This window comes from Felis catus, chromosome D1 (genome assembly GCF_018350175.1).
Source record: "Felis catus isolate Fca126 chromosome D1, F.catus_Fca126_mat1.0, whole genome shotgun sequence".
Lineage (NCBI taxonomy): Eukaryota > Metazoa > Chordata > Mammalia > Carnivora > Felidae > Felis > Felis catus.
In genome coordinates, this window is record NC_058377.1 from 89,973,089 (window position 1) to 89,996,418 (window position 23,330).

Sequence of the window (23,330 nt, forward strand, 5' to 3'; positions counted from 1 at the left end):
GTTTTCAATGCTGTTTATATACACTGATGGGTCTCAAATTTACCCATCCCTCAATGCCATCTCATATATTCAAATGTCTATTTGACATCTCCGCCTGGCTCTCCCTCAGGCATTTCAAACATAACAGAGCTGCCACAGAACTAGGGATTCTCCTTCTAAATGCACTCTCCATTCCGTCTTTCCCATCTCAGTAGTGGCACCGCTATCCATCCCATTGCTCAAACAAAAAAGTCAAAGCCTCACCTGTGACATGTATCTTTCTTCATGTGGCAAATCCATCAGAAAGTTCCATCATCTCCAATTCCATGTTTTACAAATAGAATTGTTCCAGACCGAATCCAAGCATCATCATCTCTTCTTTGGCCTACTGAGGCCACCTCCTCAAAGTGACTGCCAACCCTCACTTTTGCTCTTTTTCTAGTTCATCTGCAACCTGTTAGCCAGAGGGATCTTTCTAAAGCAGAAATCGGATCATGTTACTTCATTCCTAAAACCCTCTGATGACTTCCAACTGTGGCCAAGCTCTTACCCTGACTTACCAGGTCCTTTACGATCTGACCCGGAGCTGTTTCTTGGACCTTATTTTGTTCCCCTCTCCACCTTGTTGCCAAGCTTTAACCACAATGGTTTTCTTTTCATCCTTCTTACTTGTCAAGCTTCTTCTTGACTCAAGGTCTCCGTATTGGCCACGTCTTCTGTTTGGACCATCTCGTTGTTCCTATGGATTCTTCTTTTCATCGTTTAAGTCTCAGTGTCAGAGCTCTGGGCTGAAAGGCCATCCCTGCCAACCCCGGATGAAGCAGTTGTCTTCCCCACAGTCACGCCAGTGCCCCATAGCCTATTCTCCTCATGCACAGACCAGTACTTGAAATAATCTCCCTTATGTGTTCATTTGCATGTTGACTGTTTGTTTTCTGCCCCTTGATGGTAGAGCCTTTGTCCTGCTCACTGTGACATCCCCAGGACTTGATACCAGTAAGTGACCCTTAGTATTTGTCAACTAACTGACTGACTTGGAACTGTGAGAAGGAATCACTGAAATCCAGATTATCCAGGGAAAATTCATGTAGGGTTGCTAAGCTCTTTTCACTTTTAAGATTTGCTCATGTAAGTCATTCTTAAAACACAGTCTCAAAATAAATACCAGCCCCTTTAGTGGAGGCCAGATACTTCCCCACACCAAAAGACAAAAAAGAGACTAAAACCAACATTCCAGAAACACCCCATGTTTGCCAAGGAAAGGATGAGGCAGACAAAAACAATTTTTTGTTTGTATCATCCGACGTTCTTCAAAAAACAAACTTCGGTTTCTTCCATGTTTGTGCTGTAGAAGTTAAAAAGAGGACAGGGGCGCCTCAGTGGCTCAGGTGGTTAAGCATCCAACTCTTGATTTTGGCTCAGGGCACGATCTCATGGTTTGTGAGTTCGAGCCCCACGTCGGGCTCTCTGCTGTCAGCGAAGAGCCCACTTTCCATCCTCTGTGTCCCTCTCTCTGCCCCTTCCCTGCTCGTGCTATCTCCCTCTCTCTCAAAAATAAACATTAAAAAAAAAAGAAGAAGACAGAAGGAAGCCAAGCTTTTTTTCATCTGTGTGTTAAGTCTTCCTGCTGTACCAAAGGTCACTGATTTTACATCCTGGTGTTGGATCAGATGCTGAGCTTATCTCTCAATGGCTCTGCCTTCATGGATGGTGCAGTGCTGTGGATGTATACTGCGTGCTTACGCAAGTTCTATGTCTAGATTGGTATGTATCCTGAGTAACGACATTAACTTATTTTATGACCGGAGCTCTGAGAACCTGAAAACCTGTGTGTTCTAACACTGCAGGTACCTGGGGGACCTACCTGTGCTTCTCACAAACTCTGTGGCCAGGCATTAGCAAAGGATCTTGGATTTTCGGGGCCTCTGTTTTTCTACCTATGAAGAGGAGAAAACGTATGAAAGGTATGATGTTTTTCTTCATTGGAATGCCTTTAAGACATTGTGTGAGACATTGAAGCAGTATGGAAGGACGTCTAACCTTGAACGCCTGAAGTTGGCAGATATGTATTTTACACCCACTGTATACTATAGATCCTCGAGGCATTAAATACTCTGATTTTGTAAACTGAAGTGACTTTAATTATTATTCAGAGACAGACGCAGTTACCCTCACCGAGAGGGAGTATAGTGGGGTCAGGGAATCCCTGCCCTAGCCTATTTTTACCTTGTGTATAATTTCAGACAGGTCACCTTGCCCTTTCTGAACTTGGCCCGATTAGACTTCTGGGGGTAGAAATGAGTTATGAAGATGGGTTGAGCAGGCATTGTTGCAGGAACAAAGAAAAAGGAGAATGACTCATCTCTGGAAGAGTGGGAACCGGAGGGTGGTTTTGATCCCAAGGCAGCCCAAGGAGGCCTCTGCTTCTCCCTGGCTTGATGCCCACTTGCCTCCGTATTTATCCCATAGCTTCCTTCACCTCAGTAGTGTTCAAGCTATGCAACATCAAGCAAGGTTTTAAAGAAAAGGTTCTCTTGCTAGGGAGAAAAATGATTTGAACCTATGCTGTTCTATTGCATCGTGTCTGCTTACCCCCAGCTCTGGCCCCTCCTAGGTGCCAGCATCCCTTCCCTCACTGCGCTGCCACGGGTGGCCGGGAAGTGGGTGAAGCGGGCTGGGGTCAGGAGAAATAGGGAGTATGAGTGGTTGGGACTGTGGCAAACTGAACACCCCATATCCCGTCTACAGGGAGAAGCATTATAGCAGTAGCCCGTTGTGGCTGTACCAGCCTACGGCACAAACAGTGCTACATATTTCTGATTTCCCAAGGCAAGCTGAAAATCCATATTTTTGTACGAGGTGTTCTGATTTTTACATATCGGCAAGTAATTTAAAAAACGTTGACGCTACTGGGTTCAAAAAATATACTACATCTAATATACATCTAGCTGGTCCACAGGTGGCCAATCTGCAGCTTCCAGAATCCAGAGTTTAGATAAAGTCATGACCTCTCAGCTTCTGTTCTGGATACTAGCTGTGTGTGTGTGTGTGTGTGTGTGTGTGTGTGTGTGTGTGTGTGTGTGTTCTCATTCCTGAAATGGAATCTGATTGGTCCAGTATACCATTGCAGGGCCAGAGTTTGTCACAGAGGTTTGTCAGAGAGTTTGGCTGCATTTGGGTTAGGCACCTGCCCTTGATCTTAAAGGCGTTGTCTAAGGCCTGCCTTTTCAGGAGGGACCTTGACTGGGCCAACTTCCATTCTAGGGGCTGTGGCCATGGCAAGCTGTGTACCTGATATGTCTTATAAAGACCTAGGCTTTTCACCTCCATGAATGAATGTTTACATAGAATGATCTCTGTGTTGGTTTCTCCTAACAAAATCCTGTTTCTTAAGAAAAGGCAATGTTGCAGGAGCATCTGGGTGGCTCAGTCCGTTGAGCATCTGACTCTTGATTTCAACTCAGGTCATGTTTCCCAGTTCATGAGTTCAAGCACCACATCGGGCTCCACACTGTCAGTGCGGATTCTGACACATGGGATTCTCTAGCTCTTGCTCTCGCTCTCAAAATAGATAAATAAACTTAATAAAAAAATTTTTTTGAAAGAAAAGGCAATGTTCCATTGGCATTTAGTTGAAGTTTTGGTAAAAATGTGGGTGGTAACAAGTGTAAGATATTGGTGGTAGGAAGCGTTATTAGAGAGAAGCTCTGACTGATTTACACCAGTGTCGGCTGCTTCTCACTTTGAGAACATTCAGATTACAAAATTAGCAACTCTTAGGTTTAGAAGAGACTTTAACCTCTTTAAACCTCCGTTCCAGTCCTTGAATACGCTTTTATGGCGTCCCCACCAAGCTGGTGTTGCCTACCTTGTGGCTACTTCTCTTTACTAGGGAGTATACTTCTTCCAGAGGGAGCCTCTTTTATCCCTATCCCTGGATAGGCCTAGTGATTACATTTTTTTTCTTACTGCACAGTGCCCAATCCATTCACGGATTCACTCATCTGATATTTACTGGGTGCACACTGTGTGCCAGGCCCTGTTCTAGGATCTTGGGCAATATCAGTGAATGGAATAATTCCATGTTCTTGGAGAGCTGATGGTATGGCCTAGAAGTAGGAGGCGGTGGGAGAGAGATAAATTTTCTTAAAAAAGTAAAATCTGTAATATGTTACAAGGTTACAGATGCAGTGGAAAAAAGAAAAAGTAGAGTCTAATGAGGGGGCTTGGGAGGGAGGGCTGCGTGAGTTACAATTTCACCCGGACAGAAGAGGATGGGCCTCACTGAACAAAGACTTGAAGGAGATAAGGGAGTTAGCCAGGTAGAATGAGTGTAGAATGAGTTCGAATGTAGAATGAGCCCAGCTAAGGGCTTCCTGTAGCCCTGTAGAAATAGCTCCTTTTTCACTTCCCTGACCTGCAGGATAATACAGTAATAATAATGGCTTAAGTTCTGTTGAATCCAGGCAGAGATTCTAAGCTCTTCCTCCATCTGAATTCATTACATTCTCATAACAACCCTGTGATCACTACTACTTTCCTCCTCATTTTCATAGGAGTAAACTGAGGCATAGCACCGCTAGGTAACTTGGCTAATATCCTGCAGCTAGTTACAAGAGGAGGTGGGATACAAACTTTGACCTTCTGGCTCTAGGCTTAGGCTCTGAAGACCTCAGCACAGCTGCCTTGAAGATGTCTCCCAAGTCACTGCCCCTCAAGCGTTTCTTTCCAAGGCACGTGCTGGAGCCCGGTCCTTTCCTTGTGTGTGCTTTCTGGGATGAGATTTCATCACCCCGGGGTTTGAGAATACTTTAATATCATTGGACAAGTGGGGCTCAGGGAGCTTCACCAAACCCCTTCCCTTGGGCACACCCTGACCAGCAACCCATCCTCAAACATAAGTTTTTTTAGGACACAGTGATCAAAATAAACACTTATTTTTTTTTTCTCTCTCTCAATTTTGACATAAAAAGACACATACATCTTTTCTTCAGCAAATGTCACTGTGGTTTCAAAGCCTAAGTGTGATATTTGAGCGGGCAGCATTTTAAAAGTATTTCCTGCTCAACCATAGGCTGAAATTATACAAGCCAGTGAGTCCTGAAAACAGCTGCCTCAAATTCTTACCACCTGCAAAAAAAAAAAAAAAAAAAAAAAAAAAAAAAAAAAAAAAAAAAAAAATTGAAAATAATTTTACATTGTTTTTAATTTTGAGATTGGTTGACTTTCTCTTGTTTCAAACTCTGAGGGACCTTCCAACTCACTAAACCTTCAGCTGGAAAGAGAATTTGAGAGCTTTAAAAGGGTTTTGCAAATCTAAGGGAGACTTCACCGGAATTATATTTTCATTAATACGCTTAAAACAACTGTTCCTGGAATCGGCCTGGGGACTATTCCTTGAAACAACAACAAAAGTCCCTAAACTGTGGGACTCTAGTGAACCTTAGAATCAACCCCATGGCTTTTTGGTAGAGTTTCCCAGGGTGGGGGGACGCGTCGGAGATCCCTTGGTGGAGATTGGGGGGTGGGGAGTGTGTTGTCTTGTGGGAGCTCCCTTGACCTGTTGCATCCTCCTCCGCTTTTCAAGTTAAGAGTTGGATTTCCTGAAATTGTTGATCTGGATGAAAGTGCAGGCGCCCCCTCCCCCTTGCTCCCCTCCCCAGCAGAGTGCGAGTCGCTGCAGGGGAGGAGGAGTGGGAGGGGTTGAGGTGGGGTGAGGTGGGGTAGGGGCTGCAGGAGAAAAACTAAAGCGATGAGCACAGGACAGGAAAAGTGGGAGGAGGAGGAGGAGGAGGAGGAGGAGGAGGAGGAGAAGACGAAGCAGGGGGAGGAGGCGGCCTTGAGAGGAGAGAGGAGGGAAACGTGTCACCAGCCCGGCTCGGGGAGCTCCGCGGCCGCGGCGTTTGTGAACCCGCGCTGGGGGACCCGAGGCCAGACGGGACCCCGCGGAGGCCAGCGCTGCGCAGGGAGGGAGGAGGGAGAGCTGGGCAGAGCGCGGCGGGAGAGCCATCCAGGTCCCTCGTTGCTCTTTGGTGAGAAAACTTTCTCGGGAACACCGGAAACTTTGTCCTGGGCGCGCAGAGGGGAGCTGCGGGTGTGTGCGACTCGAGGTGACTCAGCCCCGGGACCCCCAGCGGGGGGAGTGGGGAAGTCCCCGGGAGGGGCTGGCGTTGTCGGCTCAGCAACCGCTCTGGATTGAGAACGAAATCGCCGTGGACTCCGGTCACAGGCTTGCGGGGCGCGGGCAGGGGGTGCGTGGGGACAGCGTCACATTTGGGGGCAGCCGGATGGGGACCCCCGTGCGGTTAAGGATCCTCGGATCCCACGCAGCAGGCGGGCGTAGAGTACCGAACGGGCGACCCCCGAGTTGAGGCGGGGGGAAGCGGTGCCCAGCGTCTGCAGCTTAGCGCGGGTTGGGGGCGGGGGGATGCCGCCGACCGCGGGACCCAGGCTGGGCCAAGAGATCGAAAAAGAAAGTTTGCTTGCTTGCCTCTCTAGTTGTCCCTCGGCCCCAGGGTGCAAATCTAAAGAGCTGCCCCGGCTGGGGCGCGGGCGATTGGGAGCCCAGGAACAGCCCATCTTTTCCTGCGGTCCCCCTTTTGCAGAAGCAGGCGTGGGAGGGAGGACAGCCGTTTTGTCCCGCGGGCCACTGGGCTCCGCCGACTGGGGCGGGCCGGGGCGCAACCCGCGGGACACCCGGCTGGGGCGGGCGGCTGTCGGCGTCAGCCGCACCCCGGTTCCGCGTCGGCTTTCCAGCCCGCCCTCTATTTGGCGAGGCTTTCTCCTGCGCGCCTACTGTGCGCACGCGGGCTGCCCCCTGCGCGCTGGGGGGCGCTCTGCAGCCTCGGCTCCCGGGGCCGCGACCCTCCCTCGCCGCCCTCTGCCCCTGTTCCCGAGGGCGGGCGCCCCGGGTCAGATCAGGCTGTGTGCTTGCAAACTGTGCTTCAGGAATCGGTTCTGGGGTACCTCCCTGTTTGGCAACAGGGTTTTTCCCCTGTTGTAGCCAGCCCCTGCCCTCGGTCACATGCCGCCGCCTCTTCCTCCGCGGTGCCGGGAGCCCGCGTTTTGTTTGTCAGCAGTAAAGCGGTGAGTATTTATAGACGCCGCTGCAGCCCTGCGGTATGTAAGGTTTCAATTACTGCGATGCGCCCCACAAGACGGAAGGCTCACGCGCGGCAGCTCAGAGGCACGTTTACTCCGGAGACCCGCATGGAAAAAAACTCTGTGCTGGAGTCTCCGGGCATCCCTCCTGGGGCGGGGTTCTGGACCTGTTGCCCGCGTGCAAATTCAAATGGCCCACGGGGAGGACCAAAGCAGTCAAGGACGCCGATGGTCCACACTGCCTTCGCTTCCCCTCAAACGGTGCTCGCGGATCAAGCCTCTAACACTGCCTTTTTTGACCTCCCTTTGGTCATCCTGACCACCGTGGGTGGGTTGCTGTCATGACATTTCGTTGGCCTACACGCTGCAGAATGTCCCAGTGCTGCTCTCTGGGGAAAGGCTGCTCTTGACACCATAAAGCAGCAAGTGGATCAGGAGGGGAAATGGAGCTTGCAGAAGCTAATTTAGCCACACATTAAATTTAGCCCCTGGTGAGTTCTCTACGGCTGAGAATGGTGACTGAGAAAGGTGTGGTGGTACCCTCCTCTCCGTGGAACCTGACTGGTAGGTTTTGTCTGGTCGCAGCGTGGAGCCCTTCTAAGCCACGAAGGGTGCTGTTGAGAGCTTTTTCTACAGGAATCTAGCAGATACAGGAAACAGTGCTTGATCAATCCACAAAATCGTCTTCAGTGTTTCCAACAGCAACCATTGATTGTCCTTTTGCGATTTTATTAATGCTTCTTCTAACATCCAGAACCAAGAATAGTGTAAAAAAGAAAGGCCTTAGCAATGAGCTAGTCTAACTGGTTTATTTCTCTAGAGCCTGGTTGAGACTACCATGTTTCTCAACGAGAAGACCTTATTTCGTTCACATCCAGAAGTTCACGCGTATATATTTATTTCAGTGGGTGAGATTTCAATAATGGTTATTATTTGAACATTATACAAATGTTCCCTTTATTTAAAAAAGGAGGAAGGGGACAAACACCTCTTGAGTTATTATGTCTTAAACTTGGCCCTAAGAGACATTGAGGATGTTGTATAATCTGCACCAAAACAATGTTTAGGTAGGTGCTATTGTATCTCCATGACTATAACAATGAGCCCACTGAGGCTTAGAGAACTTGGGTAGTTTGTTCAAAGTCACACACATGCAGGGGTGGAGCTTAGGGTGAGTTCTGGGTCTGCTACTCCAGGCTTATAGTGGCAGCCAGTATTGGAGATGACTTTCCCTCCAGTTCCTCAGCTGTTAATTAGATCATCTTATGGTCGAATAACTTGGTGGCTTTTTCTTTCTTACTTTTTCTCTGTGTCGCATAATATCACAGAATGGCTCAATTGTTGAAGAAAAAAAAATTCTAATCTTACATTTAGAAAACTGTTCCACTGTTATTGACAATTTCATGCTGGGAGCCCAGACCCCAATGTCATAATCTTCAGTGTGTTCACTGACAGTGTGTGCGCAACATTTAAACCGTTTATCTGTGGAAAGTTGGATTGTTAGGACTTTATGGATTTCTTCATTATTTCTCTTTTCTAATTACTTCCTGTGGTCATTCCTTTTGTAGTGCCCTTGTACGAGATCAAGTATACTGAAATCTTTCTTGAATTTCAGATTGAATGGAATTGAACTGACTTTTTCCCTTTAATTGTTTTTGCAGAGCTAGACGGATACAGAATTGATTTGAGAAATAGAGTGTGGGCCCCTCAAAGATCCCTACTGTGTTTAATGTTTGCCATTAAAAGTTTGTTCTCTAGAACTGCCTCTCTATATGCAAATGTTAAAAGTAATGCTTGCTGAAAAGTATCATCTGTTAACAAGTCGGTGTGAATATCTCTATTGCTGAAGGAAGGTTGAGAACACAATATTTTGTGGATTTTATACTGGGTTAGGAATTTGGGAACAGAGAGAGTGATATCCTGATAAGCAGAAAGCAAGTTTTTACAAAGGAAGATTCCACTTTGGAACCAGAAAGGAGGTTGGGAGTGCAAATGATACAAAGCAGTGATGAGACATCAGAGGTGAACTTGAGTTAATTAACATTTTTGTCAGGGACTGGGGATCCAAGGTTTACTTTGAAACTTGTTCAGTTAAAACAAACAAGCCAACTTATGTACTGGGCAACTATTATGAGCCAGGTACAATCATGGTAATGTTACTTGAGCCTCTCAGCAATGTAAGCAGGTGAATATTCTTTTCTCTATGTTGAGATGGGAAAATGGAGGCTCAGAGAGGTTAATTACTTTCCTGATGTAACACAGCCATTAACCCAAGCCCCTTGTCCTCTGCAGCACATTTTGATATCTATCCTTGAAGGCCTTTCATGAAAAACCTAGGGTGCCAAGTACTCAAGAAAGGCCTAGCGGTTCACATGGAAGTTCCTGGATCAGAAGCGGGTGCAAGGGCAGTGTGGGAGCTCTAAAATGAGGGGTTAGGAGGTGGGTGAACAGTGGAGGAACTGAAGGGACAGTGTGGATCATTCTGACAGTTGTTATTCCATGGAAGAAGGAGAGAAGCCCTGCAGATACTTTGAATGTAGAGAATTGGTAGCATTGGTCTGGCAGGGGATGGCTGTCACACCGTACAAGACCTGGAAAGTGGCATGCCGCACGACGTACCCAGAGAGAGGACCCCCATCTCCCTCAGCATACCTTCTGTTGTGATGATGCCTGGTTAGGAGCCCCAGTTCGTAGGCAATATAACTTAGGGAGCTTGTGAGACCTGTTTCTATTTTAATTGGACTTGGCCCTTTGTGGTAATAGTCACCCAATCTCTGGCTTTAAATATTCTTTTCTTATGCTTTGCCAGTTTATGGCCTTTGTAGATCAATCCTTGGATTCCATTTAGAGGAGAGAGAGGGAGGAAAAAACCAGCAAAGGTTAGTGATTACCTAAATTGGATTAAGTTCTGTCTCGCAGCGTTTAAAGAAATGCTGCTTGCTCTCTAATTACCGTCAACTAGGAATTTAAACGGTCTATTAAATTTAAGCTGACTTTTTTTTTTTTTTAATCCAGGATAGTTCTAGTTCTAACATATTCCGGGATTTTGGAAGCTTTTTTTATATTCTTTAAGTGTGGAGAGGGCGTTCTCTTGTTCCCCACCTTTTGAAAATATTACATTTCTGTAGCAAGATAATGAATGATGTTATTATATACCTGCTTCATTGAGAAGCACACTCACAGCCAGGTTCATCCAGCTTTGTCAGCCTCTGGAAAGCAAGCCAGTGGAATGAATTCTTTGTCAGAAATTTAGGGGCGCCTGGGTGGCTCAGGTCCGACTTCGGCTCAGGTCATGATCTCACGGTTCGTGAGTTCGAGGCGCGCGTCAGGCTCTGTGCTGACAGCTTGGAGCCTGGAGCCTGCTTCAGATTCTGTCTCAATCTCTCCGCACCCCCCTCCCTCAAATATAAAAAATAAAACATAAGAAGTTTCTTTTAAAATAAAAAAAAAGAAATTTAGGGACACCTATGTGAAGGATGGGGTATGGCTTCCTCCTTTATCTCTGTAGTGAAAGAATAGGCCTATATTGCAAATCAGCCACCTTTCCTCTGCTTGAGCTTTGAATAGAAAATATGAGTTATTCTTTGTCGGAGTGGGTGGTGGGTACGCTCTGGGGCTGAGACTAGGTAGGCATCAAGGCTGCAACCTTGAAGGGCATGACCCTGAGAGACAGGGCCTTACTTGCCTCCTCCTCTCGTGGGCCCCGGTGTGCTTATGATGAACTGCACCCAGAGGGTTTCAGTGAGTGGCAGAACTCACCAAAAGATCTCTCCTTCTTTTGACCATGGCCTGTGGGAAGATAGGGTCAACCCCTAAACAACCTATCGTAAGTATTTGTACGATTGATTTTGCGTATAATTGTACATTACCTAAAAGCATGGATTTACCTCTCTAGGCTTTCATTCTCGTTCTCTCTCCTCAATTTTGGGGTACAAATAGATGATTTTTCGAATGCATTCATCAGTGTTCTGGTTTCGCTTTAGCTCGTTGCCAAATGGCAGCAACATCTCCAGTTTCCCGCTTCTCTTTACCTGTTACAGAACTTTGTCCAGCTTGGCTCGTTCCTTTTGATGCACGCTGAGTTCAGTGTCTTGTCGAAGGCATCTGTGACTGCGGTTAGGTTTTTAGTAAATGCTAGGATGAAGGGACCGCTTTGGGCTCCCTCGTTCAGGAACCAGAGTATATATATGTCAGCTTGAGCTGAACCCGGGAGGGCACCTGAAGGAAGCATTTGTTTTTGTCTTCTTCCCCAGGACTGGGGGCCAGAGTCCAGCAAGCGCTGGGATGTGTGTGTATGCTGTTCTGAACTAAGCTGCCTCAAACCCTGTCGCAACCTGCTCGTGACCTCAGCCGCGTAAATCCTCCCTGGAAACCCATTCACGCTTGCTGTTTAATTCCAAATACTCCTTTGGAACTGGTTTACCTTAATTCCCCAGACGTCTTTGGGGGAGATCACGTCAACCGCGCCATCATTTTGGGGAATTCTGCCCAGCGTGCCAGCTGCTGGAGTCCACCACTGTGGGGGTGTATGGCCCCTTTCGCTGTAAAGTATCTGGAGGCAAAATCAGTGGGTGAGCAAGGTGATCCCTTGTGGCGTTCTGAGAAAATGAAAAAAAAGAAAGTTCTTGCCAGCGGAACAATTGATTCCTTTCAAGATACCTCGAAAGGTGTCGGTGTCAACTTTGAAGAGCGGGGAGCTGGTGAAAGAGTCCCCGCATGGGGGCTAGCTGGCATCTTGGAGACAACGCAGGTCAAGGAACTGAGATCTGAATCCTGATCTCCATTCTCCCGGGGGCAAGCTGTACGAGTCGCTCGATTGCTCGGGGTGTCAGTTTTCCTAGCTACAAAATAATGGGGTTGGCCTACTGCTGGACTGTTAAAATATAAAAATTGGGAGACTTGACATCTAAATTCAGGTTTCCAGCTTTAAAAAAAAAAAGTGGGGGGGGGGGACTGGATTCTCTAACGCGGTGGCATTCCCTGCCTTGGCCCCACTGAGAATCGAGTTTACTGTGCTGGCTTCAGGCCTTCCTGTCTTTGTCTTTAATCGTGACCAACTTATTATTCTCTCTCTTCTTGTTTCTTTATTATTGGTAAGACTATATCTGGCTTGTCTTTGTGTTCGGGATAGTAGGTGCTCATGAAATATTTGTTGAAATGTGTGGGCTTTTTTCATTCCTGTCCTTGTCTGTCACAAATGAAAAAGGATACTCAAGCTTGGGAAGTGCTTACCTATGAAAGCTTGTGTTTCCTTCCCCAGATTTCCTTTCTAGGCTCCAGTGTCCATGTTCTTTAGAGGAAGAAAATGGAGAGCCTTATTTTTCAGTTGACCGCGTATTAGCCTTGCCTTGTAAACTGGAAAAGGCGAGCTAACCTTTCCGCCTCAGTCTTGTCTCAACTGCCGTTCTTCCCTCATAGTCGTCAGCTTGCATGTATAATGTGAACTTCTGAGTGTTTACAGTGAGCCCCTGAGCCCCACAGAAGCACGTATTTTATTCTTCTTTACCCTCTATGCTTCCTCTTCTCAGATCCTGGCACACACCCAGACCTCCTAATGTTTGGTTGTTGAATGAAATTGAGTTGACCTCATGAGCTCCCTGAAGTGATCAGATCCCAAGAGCCTCGTCGGTTTTCTGAGTCTCTGTGCAGTTCTCTTTACACCTGGCTACGTGTCATGAAGAGAAATTTCCTTTCCCTTGATCCCGTTTTCTTATGAAAAAGCATTTCATCCATGGGAGGGTGAAGCTCCTTTTGAACAAACAGCACAAGTTAATCTGGAGCACGCTTCCCCACACGGAGAGCTCTTGTCTGCCGGGCAGTAGCTTTTGTCCGCTGTGTCCCCCACCAGGGTTTTAGAGGGTGTGTGTCAGAAATGCGATTGCTCACGTAATGGTCAGTCTCAGCCACCGCTTGTGTCTAGACTTTTCAGTTTATCATCTGGTAGGCCCTGTGGAATCGCTCTGGATGGCATTTATGGGCCACACCCTAACAATTTGCACTCCAAGAAACTTGATGCTTAAAGTGGGGCTTAGAGATGAGTAACTGAGATGTGTTGCTCTTCCCCACAGTTTTGCTTGAGTTGTACCAGAGGAGGGGATTTTTCTGGCGATTACATAGTGGTTTGCAGGCCAGGCTGATGGTGATGATCTGATGAATAATTACTGCTAGCTGCATCTGAATCGTCAGTGCTTTGAGTCGTGTGGGCACTAAGAAAACTTTGATAAGCAAAGATAAGGGCTTGAGCTTGCATCCTGTTTGCGCTAATATTTGCTGTTGCCTAAGTTCAGATTCTCAAGACTCTGTGTCTGCACTGGTGTCCAGTGTGAGCACTGAGAAAGTGGTCTCATTCTTCCCGTGGAGCCTTTTGCATAGTCCACACTTGACCCTTGACATCTTCTTGCTTGTGGGAGTGTCTGTCCCTCAGCTGGCTTTTGTCTCCTAAGCGTTGTGAAGTTTGGTCCTTAAAACAAACGCTCTGTGCTATGCAGCAAACACCTGTCCCCTGCCGTGTCTGTAGGCTCCGCTGACCGGCACACAGACCCAGGATTCCTGGCCCACGCGGCCAAGGTCCACATTCCTGTGGACAGTGATACTTAGGTGGACTCCAGTTCAGTCATCTGGGAAGGGAATTTTTCTGGTTTCTGAAAAATAGGAAGCCTGTTCTGCCCGGTGGCCTAGAAGCCACATGTCACTCCATCATTCAGAGATGTGGTTGTGGTTGTTGTTTTAATTTATTTATTTGGAGAGAGAGAATCCCAGGCAGGCTCCGAGCAGTCAGCAAAGAGCCCAATGTGGGGCTTGATCCCACGAACAGTGAGACTATGACCTGAGCCGAAATCCAGAGTTGGAGGCTCGCCTGACCGAGCCCCCCAGGGGCCCTGGCGATGTTTACCTTGTACGTGCCCAGCACTGTGCTTGCAGTGGGATACAGCAGGGAGGAAGAGAGGCAGGTCTTGGACTTTGAGGAACTTACACGCCATCGGGGCTAGTCAGTGAACAAGTAAACAAACACGATGACCTCACAAGCTGGTAAGGGCCTGAGAAACAAAGCCTCATCCTGTGAGAGACTGAGTGTTCCTCATGCCCGGACCTGGCAAGAAGCTGTTGATGAAGGGAAGCCGTGGGTGATGGTCACCTCTTACCTCTGCGTGTGGCAGACGTGAATGTTGCTTAAAACAGGCGGTGTAGGAGGTCAGGCCCTGGAATCAGGTAGGATCTGACTCTTGGTCCCTCTTACGACTCTTCTGAATTTGGACAAGTTAACCCCTGTGCTTTAGTTTCTTCATCTGTGAAATGGGATGAATTAAACCTACCTTGTTACTTTCAAGTGGAGATGAACCGAGCTGCTAGATGCAGATAGGGGGTTGATACCATCCCGACCATCCTGGCCAGCCCATGATGAAAAGCAGTATATTCCTTTTTTTTTTTTTAATTTTATTTATTTATTTTGAGAGAGAAAGGAAGAAAGAGAGAGAGAGTGCATGAGCAGAGGAGGGGCAGAGAGAGAGGGAGAGAGAATCCCAAGCAGACTCCACACTTTTCAGCACAGAGCCCAATGCGGGGCTTGAACCCACAATCCGTGAGATCGCGACATGAGCCGAAATCAAGAGTTGGGACGCTCAACCAACTGAGCCATCTGGGCTCCCCAGTAGTATATTCTTTTCAGGGAAAATTTAACAAAATAGTCACGGTAGGCGATTTGCAAAATGGTCTCAGTATTCTTGAATACCTACTTCTGACTTAGTTTCCATCTGGTGAGCTGGGGTGGGGTATGTGGGGTTCAGATCTAGTTTCCTGGGCTGGCTTGGTGGCTTCTGTTTGCTGTGTGTTTCTTCTAGAAATATCCCAAGCCAGCAAGCTGTTGGCTTGCCCTGTTTGAAGAGTGCATATGGATATGTCTCTACTACAGGAGTGCTTGTGGTTCCAGAACGGAATCAGTGATGGGGTAGGACTGAGAGAAGACAGTTGATGAGGTAAGAGGCTGGTCAACTAGATGACATGGTAGGTGGGAGCTGAAACACCAGAGGAGGCCAGTTCTGGGTTTGTGCTGTGTCAGGGGGTCACCTGCTGCCACGTCTCTCAGAGGCTCTCAGTTCTGTAGGGCAATGAGGGTAGGGACTGAACGTAGAGCTGGTGACGCTGAGGTAATCATGGCCACTAGCTAAGCCAGACTCTTTATTTTTCTTTAATGTTCATTTTTTGAGAGAGAGAGCATAAGCAGAGGAGGGGCAGAGAGAGAGGGGGACAGAGGACCTGAAGTGGGCTCTGTGCTGACAGGCTAACATCAGAGAGCCTGACGTGGGGCTCAAACTCACGGACGGTGAAATCATGACCTGAGCTGAAGTCTGATGCTCAACCAACTGAGCCACCCAGGTGCCCCAGGCCAGACTCTTAATCAACTGATAAGCCAGCAGACCTCGGGAAGACCACTTGTGTGCCCAAGCCCATAGTGGCTGGTTTGTGAGGGCTTATGTTACACCTGACTTAGGCCCTGGGGAAGGGGTGTGAGAAGGCTGGTGGTCATAGTCGTGATGGAGAAAATAAAGGTCCCAAACCTATATGTTAGGCCCCTAAAGTGCTAGTAGGCTTGGTGAGTTCATTGCTAACACTTACAAGTCACATGGTTTAGCATTTTAAAAAATCTGGGTTTTTGGCATCTCTTGGAAAATTCAGATCTGGCAAAATTGAACTTGTGCCCCGAGGTGGCAAAAACCAGACTGGATTGAGTAGTGACTGCCTCCTTTAGCCTGGGCAGATCCTGCCCACTCTCTGTGATGTTCCACAAAGTATGGCAAGTATGTGGCATATCGTGCAGAAAGGAAAGAAATCAGTCTTCCTTTTGTTTGCTTTTTTCCCCAGGGTTTGTTTTTCTGGCCTATGTGTCCCTGTATATATACAAGGAAGCTCCTGTTGTAGAATAAGTGCTAAAGAAATAAATTTGTGGGGGTGCCTGGGTGGCTCAGTTGGTTACTGATCCTTCGGATCCTCTGTCTCCCTCTCTCTCTGTCTCTCCCCTGCTTGCACATGCGTGCTCTCTCTCCCTCTGTCTCTCTCAAAAATAAACATGAAAAAAAATGGTTATGATGGTAAATTTTTAAAAAAGAAATAAATTTATGTCGAATGAATGAATGAACGAACGAACTATAATTGATAGAGCATCGCATTTGGGATCAGAGCCAAGTTCAAATCCTCACTTCTCCCGAGCAGCTGAGGGACTTTGAACAAATCAATAACCTTTTTTTGTCTTTCTCTTGAGGGGCTGGGGGAAGGCATCACTGTTGTTTTTACTTATTTCTTTGAATAAGTCGTACGTGTTCACGTTTCAAAATTCAAAGACACAAAGAGGTTTATAGAGAAAAATCTCCCTACTGTGTCCCTGTCACCCAGCTCTTTTCCTTGGGGGAAACAGGTGTTCTCAGTTTCTGGTTTGCCCCTTCCAGAGATTCTTTATGCCATGCAATGACATTTGTAAATGCTCTTTTTTGTCTGTTTTACCTAGATTGTAGCATACTGCACGTGCGGTTCTATGTTTAGCACACTTTCCTTCGGATTGGAGAGCACGCCAGTCGGTACACAGAGCCCTCCCCTTCTTTCCTAGAGCTGCACGGGCTTCCAGAGTGTGAGATACTCCAGTTCACCTAGTCGGTCCTCTGTGGCTGGGCATTTAGGTTATTTGCAACCTGTTGCTGTTGTAAAGGAGGCCGTAGTAAAAACCCTGGTTATGTAAGTCGCTGGATGTGCCTCGAGTACAATTTCTGAAAGTAGAGCTGCTAGGTCAGAGGGCACAGCCTTTGTCACTGTGGCAGATCTTGTCACATTTCCATCCACAGCAGCTGCCCCAAACTGCTCTGCTTCCAGTAATGTGTGAGAGTGCCTGTCGCCCAACACCCTAGTCCTCTGTCACCTCTTGGAAACGGCGAGCGTTTTGTGAAGAACACAGAGTGTTACAAAAATATTGACACTAGCTATAATTTGGGGACCCCTTCACGGGCCCAGCTATGCTCTAGATTATCTCGTGGAGATGCATACCCCACTCATTTGAAGATAAGGCAACTTGGGAGTCATTTACTCGGGTCACCCAGCTAATAAACTGTAGATGCTGGATTCCAGGCCAGGCTTGTCAGATTTCAGTACCAGGATATTTTCATATGGGAAAGCTTTATGTAATTTTAGGTGCTGGAATTCTCAGCTGACACATGCAGGAAGTTCCTGTGTCTCCCGGTAGTGCCTCTCATGTGGCTGGTTCATTTGCTCATTCATCAAGTGTCTGCAGAATTCCTGCACTGTAATAAGCACCCAAGAACAAGATAGACATAGTCCCTGCCTTTATGGACTTCACAAAAATAAGAAAGAATTCTGTAGTCATTTATTGGATGACAAGACAACAAAGGAGGTGAGGAGGGTGTTCACTGGGGTCTCCTAATCAGGAGAAAAAATCAGGGGAAAGAGAGCACTGTAAGCAAGTGCTTATCAAGATAAGTGATAAAGGGTCTGTGGGTTTGAGCCTGGAGAAGTGAATGGAAAGTATTTCACACAGAGGGCATGGTATGTGCAAAGGTCCTGGGGCAGGGAAGAACTGGTGGTGTCGGAGGAAATGAAGGAAGATCAGTGAGCTGGCATGCAGAGTAGCAGGTGGTTGGTGAAGGTAGGAGGATGGGGTGTGGGGATTTATTCTAAGAGTTGTGGGGAGCCTTTGAAGGCATTGAAGTAACATGAGCACCAAGGGCCTTGGGCTGTGGGGTTCTTGTCATGGACTGTATGACCTTAGACAAGTTCAACATTGGGCACATCCATTTTCTTCTCTGTAAGGTCAGGATGGTCACAGCACACAGGGGTTTTCAAACATTTTGAGTGCTACATCCATACATACGAAATGTGCAATTCACTTAGACTCTGTACACATGGGCATGTGTGTCGTATACACGTGTCCGCAAAATGTGAGGCACGCTGATATTTTCTATCCTAGTCTGTTAAAGGTTTTGGCTATGACCCCTACGATCCTTTTAGAAACACTGAGGTAATATATGTCAAGTGCATGCTTCACAGCTGGCACTCAGTAAACTGTGCTCTCACTCATCACAGGCGTTATTATGAAGATGATGCTGGTTGCGGTTAGAGAACACATCGGTCACGTTAAGGGACAGTATCCAAATCCTGACCGATGCTGAAGGACATTGGCTCTTCATCTCTGTGTTCAGGTCACAGGGAAAGGAGTTGCACCCGGGGCCTCCTGGCTGCAGGAACTGCTGAGGGGAACGTGGAAATTGTACCATCCGTACAGTTTCCCTGGGAACTAGCTTCTCCTTGTTTTCTGGGCGGTCACATCCGACTCCCGTTTTCTTTGACTTCTTTGTTATTTACACTCAGAATGGCTTTTTCCTGGAAGCCTCAGAGTCATTATAAGCCACTCACTTCTTTATTTTAAGTTGTGCCATGGTTCTACTTCCCTTTTCAGAGTTAAGGGTTGGAGCCTGAGTGGAATTTATTTGCATTTTCCACCAAGTGTACTGCCTTCTTCTGCCTGCGGGGCTGGTTTGCGGGGCTGTGCCCCACTCCCCGTGCCCTGGCCGCTGGGAGAAGAAAGAGAGGCACCACATTTTTTTTTTTCTCCAAGAAACATATTCTGGATCCTGTCTGTGGCAGTTTTCGAAGAAATCCCTGTGCGGTGAGCCTGGGAGAGTAAGGCCAGTGATAACACCCAATAACCCTGTAACCACCACAGCCCTTCCCGTGTCCAGGACCCCGGCTTTCCAGATCGCTGAATGTCAGCACCCAAAGCTGCACCATTTAAATCATTTTAGATGCACATTTCTCTACATGTTAACTGCATTGGCCCTTCACAGGAGAATATCCACCAAAACACCGGTTTCTTTAACTCAGAGACATTAGGCCAAGAACTTTTTGTGATGATGACAGTGGTGGCTGAGTCGTGTTCCTCCCAGTACCTTAGAATGTGACTATATTTGGAGATGGGGCCTTCAAAGAGGTGATGAAGTTAAAATGAGCCTGTCAGGTGGGCCCTAATCCAGTCTGACTGGTGTCCTTATAAAAGGACGCGTGGACACACAGCAAGAGATGCGTGTCCACAGAAGAAAGGCCATGTGAGGACGCAGCGAGAAAGTGGCCACCTGCAAGTCAAGGAGAGGCCTCCGGAGAAACCAAAGCTGCTGACACCTTGATCTTGAGCTTCTAGCTTCTGGAACTGTGACAAAATCCATTTCTTGTGTTGACAGCGTGCAGTCTGTGGTCTTTGGTTACAGTGGCCTGAGCAGACTGATACAGTGGTGGTGGTGGTGGTGGTGATAGGAATAAACAACAGGTAGTATTTATCCAGCACTTACTGTATACCGGGACCGTTTTAAGCCTTGCTTGAGTCATCTCATTCAACCCTCAGACCAAGCCTAAGTCACCTGCCCAGGCCACACCATAAGTGGTGGCCCTCAGCCCGGCTCTGGCAGCTGTGCTCAGAACCTCCACTGTACCTGTGTCGTGCCCAGTAGTTCCCGGATCCCTGCCAGGCACTTCCTAAATCATCTTTCTCAACACCGCAACGCTCCAAGGTCACACTTCCTGTTCCCCTTTTTTCCGATGTAGAGACTGCAGTTCAGAGTGGCCCAGGGCCACACAGTGAAGTGTATTTATTTCTTGTGGCTGCAATAAGACATGACCACAACCTTGGTGGCTTAAAACAACAAAAATTTATTCTGTTGTAATTTTGGATGTCAGAAGGCCAGAATCAAGGTGTCACGGGGCCATACTGCCTCCAGAGGCACAGTGGGAGAATCTACTTCTTCCTTCTAGCTGCTTCTCGTGGCTGTTGGCATTCCTTGGCTTGCAACAGCATCCCTCCAGGCTCTGCCTCTGTCTTCACATCACCTCCTCCTGTGGATCTGTGTCTCCTCTTCTGTCCCCAGTCTCCTTCTGCGTCCATCTTATAAGGAGACATGTGATTATATTTATGGCCCACCTGGATAACCCAGGATGAGCTCCATATCTCAAGATCTTTCACTTAATTACATCATTTGCCACCTAACATAATATCTACAGGTTCTGGGGACTAGGAAGTGAGTATACCTTTGGGACCCCAGTGTTTCTGCCTCTCACAGTCAGTGAGCAGCAGAATGAACATTGGTGCCAGGGCTTGCCTGATTCCCAAGCCACCCATCCTTCGGAGCTACAGGCAAGAGACCTCTCAAGTCCCTTTCTGCAGTGCTATTTCTGGCTGCCGTGGCATTGGGTGTAAGAGGCAGGATCCCTGAGACTGGCAGATATGCTCATTCTTTGCAGTAATAAAAAACTGGAGGCTACCAAAATACCCATCCATAGGGGACTGGTTAAATCAAACATGGTGTCCCCTAAATGGAATCAAGAAACCATTATAAAGTATGAAATAGATCAATCCATGGTGCTGTGGGAAGGTAGCCATGATGTGTTAAAAGGAAAGAACAAATTACCCATTTTAATTGAAATACTGTGTGTACACATCTATATGGCCTTAAAAATTACATTAAAACAAAACAAAATTAAAGTTTACTTCCTCAGCCACACTAGCCACATTTTAAGTGCTCAATAGCCACGTGGCTGCCACAAGTAGCCACCACGTTGGACAGCACAGATATAGAACATTTCTGTCATCTTAGAAAGTTCTGGGCAGAGAGCTTCTCCACATTCAGTGGCCAGAGCGAGAAGCCTTTCTCACTTTGCATGTTACAGGTATACGTGCATGTGTACCTTTGTCGTGATAAATAAGTAGGTGTGCTATTATGAGAAAAATAGGAACACATGGGGTTTCCAAGGAAACATTCTTTCTTAAGCAGGTGGTAGTGTATTGTTGTTTACGATACATGCAATTGATTTTTTCTTTTTTAATTAGGCTTCTTGCCCAGCGGGCAGCCCCACACGGGGCTTGAACTCATGACCCTGAGATCAAGACCTGAGCTGAGATCACCTGAGATCCTCAACTAACTGAGCCACCCAGGTGCCCCTAAGATACATGTGTTTGTATGTGTCTATGAACTCTTTTTTTTACGTATGTTGCTTAATGAAAATATTTTAAAACATATAGGGAAAAAAGAAGAATTTCCTGGCAGAGCAGACTTGAGGTTGGGAGACTTTGGGTGGGATCTGGTTCCCTGACCACATAGCCTCCCAGCCATGGCCATATCACGTATCCTTAGTGTTCCGATCCTATGGAATCCCTACTCAACCTGCCTTGTAGGGTTAGGTTAAGATTTACAAGTGTGGGGCTGTGTGGAAACACTCTGAGACTGAGGGATGTCCACACGGAGGTGAAGGGTCAGTAAATAAGTGAGTTACCCAAGGCCTGAGGAGGCAAGGCCTCAGTACTCTGTGACCACAACGGCAGCTTGGAGGCCTCGCATCCTTCCGAGCAGAGTTTTTTCCAGATGTTGCTGAGGTCGCCAGAAGCAGGGGGGACGTGTTCTTGTATTTCAACTGCTGTCATTGCTTGGAGATTTAGAAATAACAAAGTATTTAATTTATTTCACAAGCACTTTTAGCACTTGCTATTTGCCGTGCACCGTCCTATCCAAGTGCTTTACAAATAGGTACTCGTTTTATCCTCACACATCCCTGAGGCAGTCACTGGCTGTGACAGTACCTGGCACCACGACAGGCAGGCAGTTGATTCCTTATTCGTTCCCGTCCTTCCTTGGTCTGTATCTTAAGCAGTGAGCTTAGGCCTGGGGATACAGAGACGAGTAAGCGCTGGGGCCTCTCTTTGAGGAGTTTACAGAATGGCCCAGGTGGGGCCTGGGGAACTTTCTAGATCGGGAGTCAGGGAACCTGAGTTCTGGCCAGTGCTGGCTCTCCGACCTCAGAGACACTGGCCAAGCTCCTCTGGGCTTCACTTTTGTCGTCTGTAAACGGGGGCCCCGCCCGTCTTGTCATTTTCTGACCTGTCCTATTTGGGTCAGGACATGCCTGTGCCTGAGGGGCCAGCGTGATAGCCGGTGGATCCAGGGCGCACCGGCTTTGACCTTGAGGCCGCTCCTGTCATCCCACCAGCATTGCTGGCAGCCCCTCTCGGCAGGGCCCTGGGGGGGACCTCGTGGCTCTGTCCGGAAGCAGGAATGGTGGAAACAAAGGCGACTTCCGATGGTCTTCAGCCAGTCAGGGTCTGAGGGTGGCAGATGGTATGGGTGAGAAATGAGTCAGAGGCACCTGCTTGTCGTGTGTGACTCTACACCCAGGGACAAGGTCATGGGAGCCACGCTCGTTGTTCTTTTGCTGAAAATTATCCTTATTTAAAAGGGGACGCAGGCCAGTGGGGCTGCCCGTCTGTGTGCCTTGCTGGATACGCAGCCCGGCTTGCAGTGGGGAGCCTGGGGGCTGCTGGCTGAGCGGCAGAGGGGGATGGGAGCTGGCCCCGTGGTCCTCAGTGTCGCACAGCCTCCTGGAGAAGTGGCTGTTGCAGCGGGAAGCCGGGAAGTAAACACCTGGATGATCCATTCAGCTCACCTTTCCACTTCCCTGCACGAGTGCCTCTGAGTGGGAGGCGGCTCCTTCACCTCGAGTCTAAGGTCCTCGTAAATGGAGTTAATATCCTGTAATTACGCAGATGTATTGCACTTAGCAGGCCCATTTAAAGAAGGGCAGCAAAATGGGTCCTCTTTTAATAGTATGACCTTTACCAGGCAAGTTAAATCCCAAAGCCATCCGGGGTAAGGATTCTGAAGGGGCCCCATGGTTTTATTTCTTCTTTGCCTCATTCACTGATTTGCATAGATCTTTCCAAATTCTAGTGGCTCTTGCGTAGCCATTGAGACTCTCTGAAATGGAGCAGGCCTGTTTTGACTTCTGTGGTACTTACCGATAAATTTGTCACTGTTGGTTCACCCTGAGAAGCAGGTGGAGGGGCAGATCACTCGAAAAGGAAATGGTACATGAGCCTGCTTTCGTTTAAAAAATTTTTTTCCAAGAGGTAGTCCACGCCATTCCTTTTTTGGCTCTTGGTCTTGCCAGTTCATTGCCAGCGCGCCCGCTGTCTGCAGACAGCATCTGGCACCTCCCACGCCTTCTTGATGGATCGCCTGGGTGCCCGTCCCCAAGCCTCAGTCCTCTGCTGACGGGAGCAGCGTGTTTAACTAGGGGCGGCCCCTTGGTTCCTCCTGCTTCAGACGCTGTAGCTGGGACTGCAGAATGTACTCCCCTCTCCACCTGGAGACTGACATGTATGGCTGGGATCCGTCTTTTTCTTCCAGCACTGGTTCGTGGGAAACAGCAGCATT

The 23,330-nt window shown here is 47.8% G+C and overlaps 1 protein-coding gene across 15 annotated transcripts in view; it reads left to right on the top strand.

Moving 5' to 3' along the window:
• Positions 1 to 23,330, top strand: part of PRR5L (proline rich 5 like) — a 152,095-nt gene that overhangs the window by 72,184 nt on the left and 56,581 nt on the right. For 4 of the 15 annotated variants that reach the window (XM_045039146.1, XM_045039145.1, XM_045039147.1 and 1 more), the window contains one exon: positions 1,827 to 1,943. The exons of 1 other annotated variant lie outside the window; for it this stretch is intronic. The gene's annotated coding sequence lies outside the window, so the exon portion shown is untranslated. Of the gene's footprint in view, positions 1 to 1,826; positions 1,944 to 5,785; positions 6,090 to 6,142; positions 7,066 to 20,996; positions 21,082 to 23,330 lie in introns of those variants that run through there. 10 more of the 15 variants (XM_019812284.2, XR_006586533.1, XM_019812285.2 and 7 more) reach the window with 9 other exon arrangements.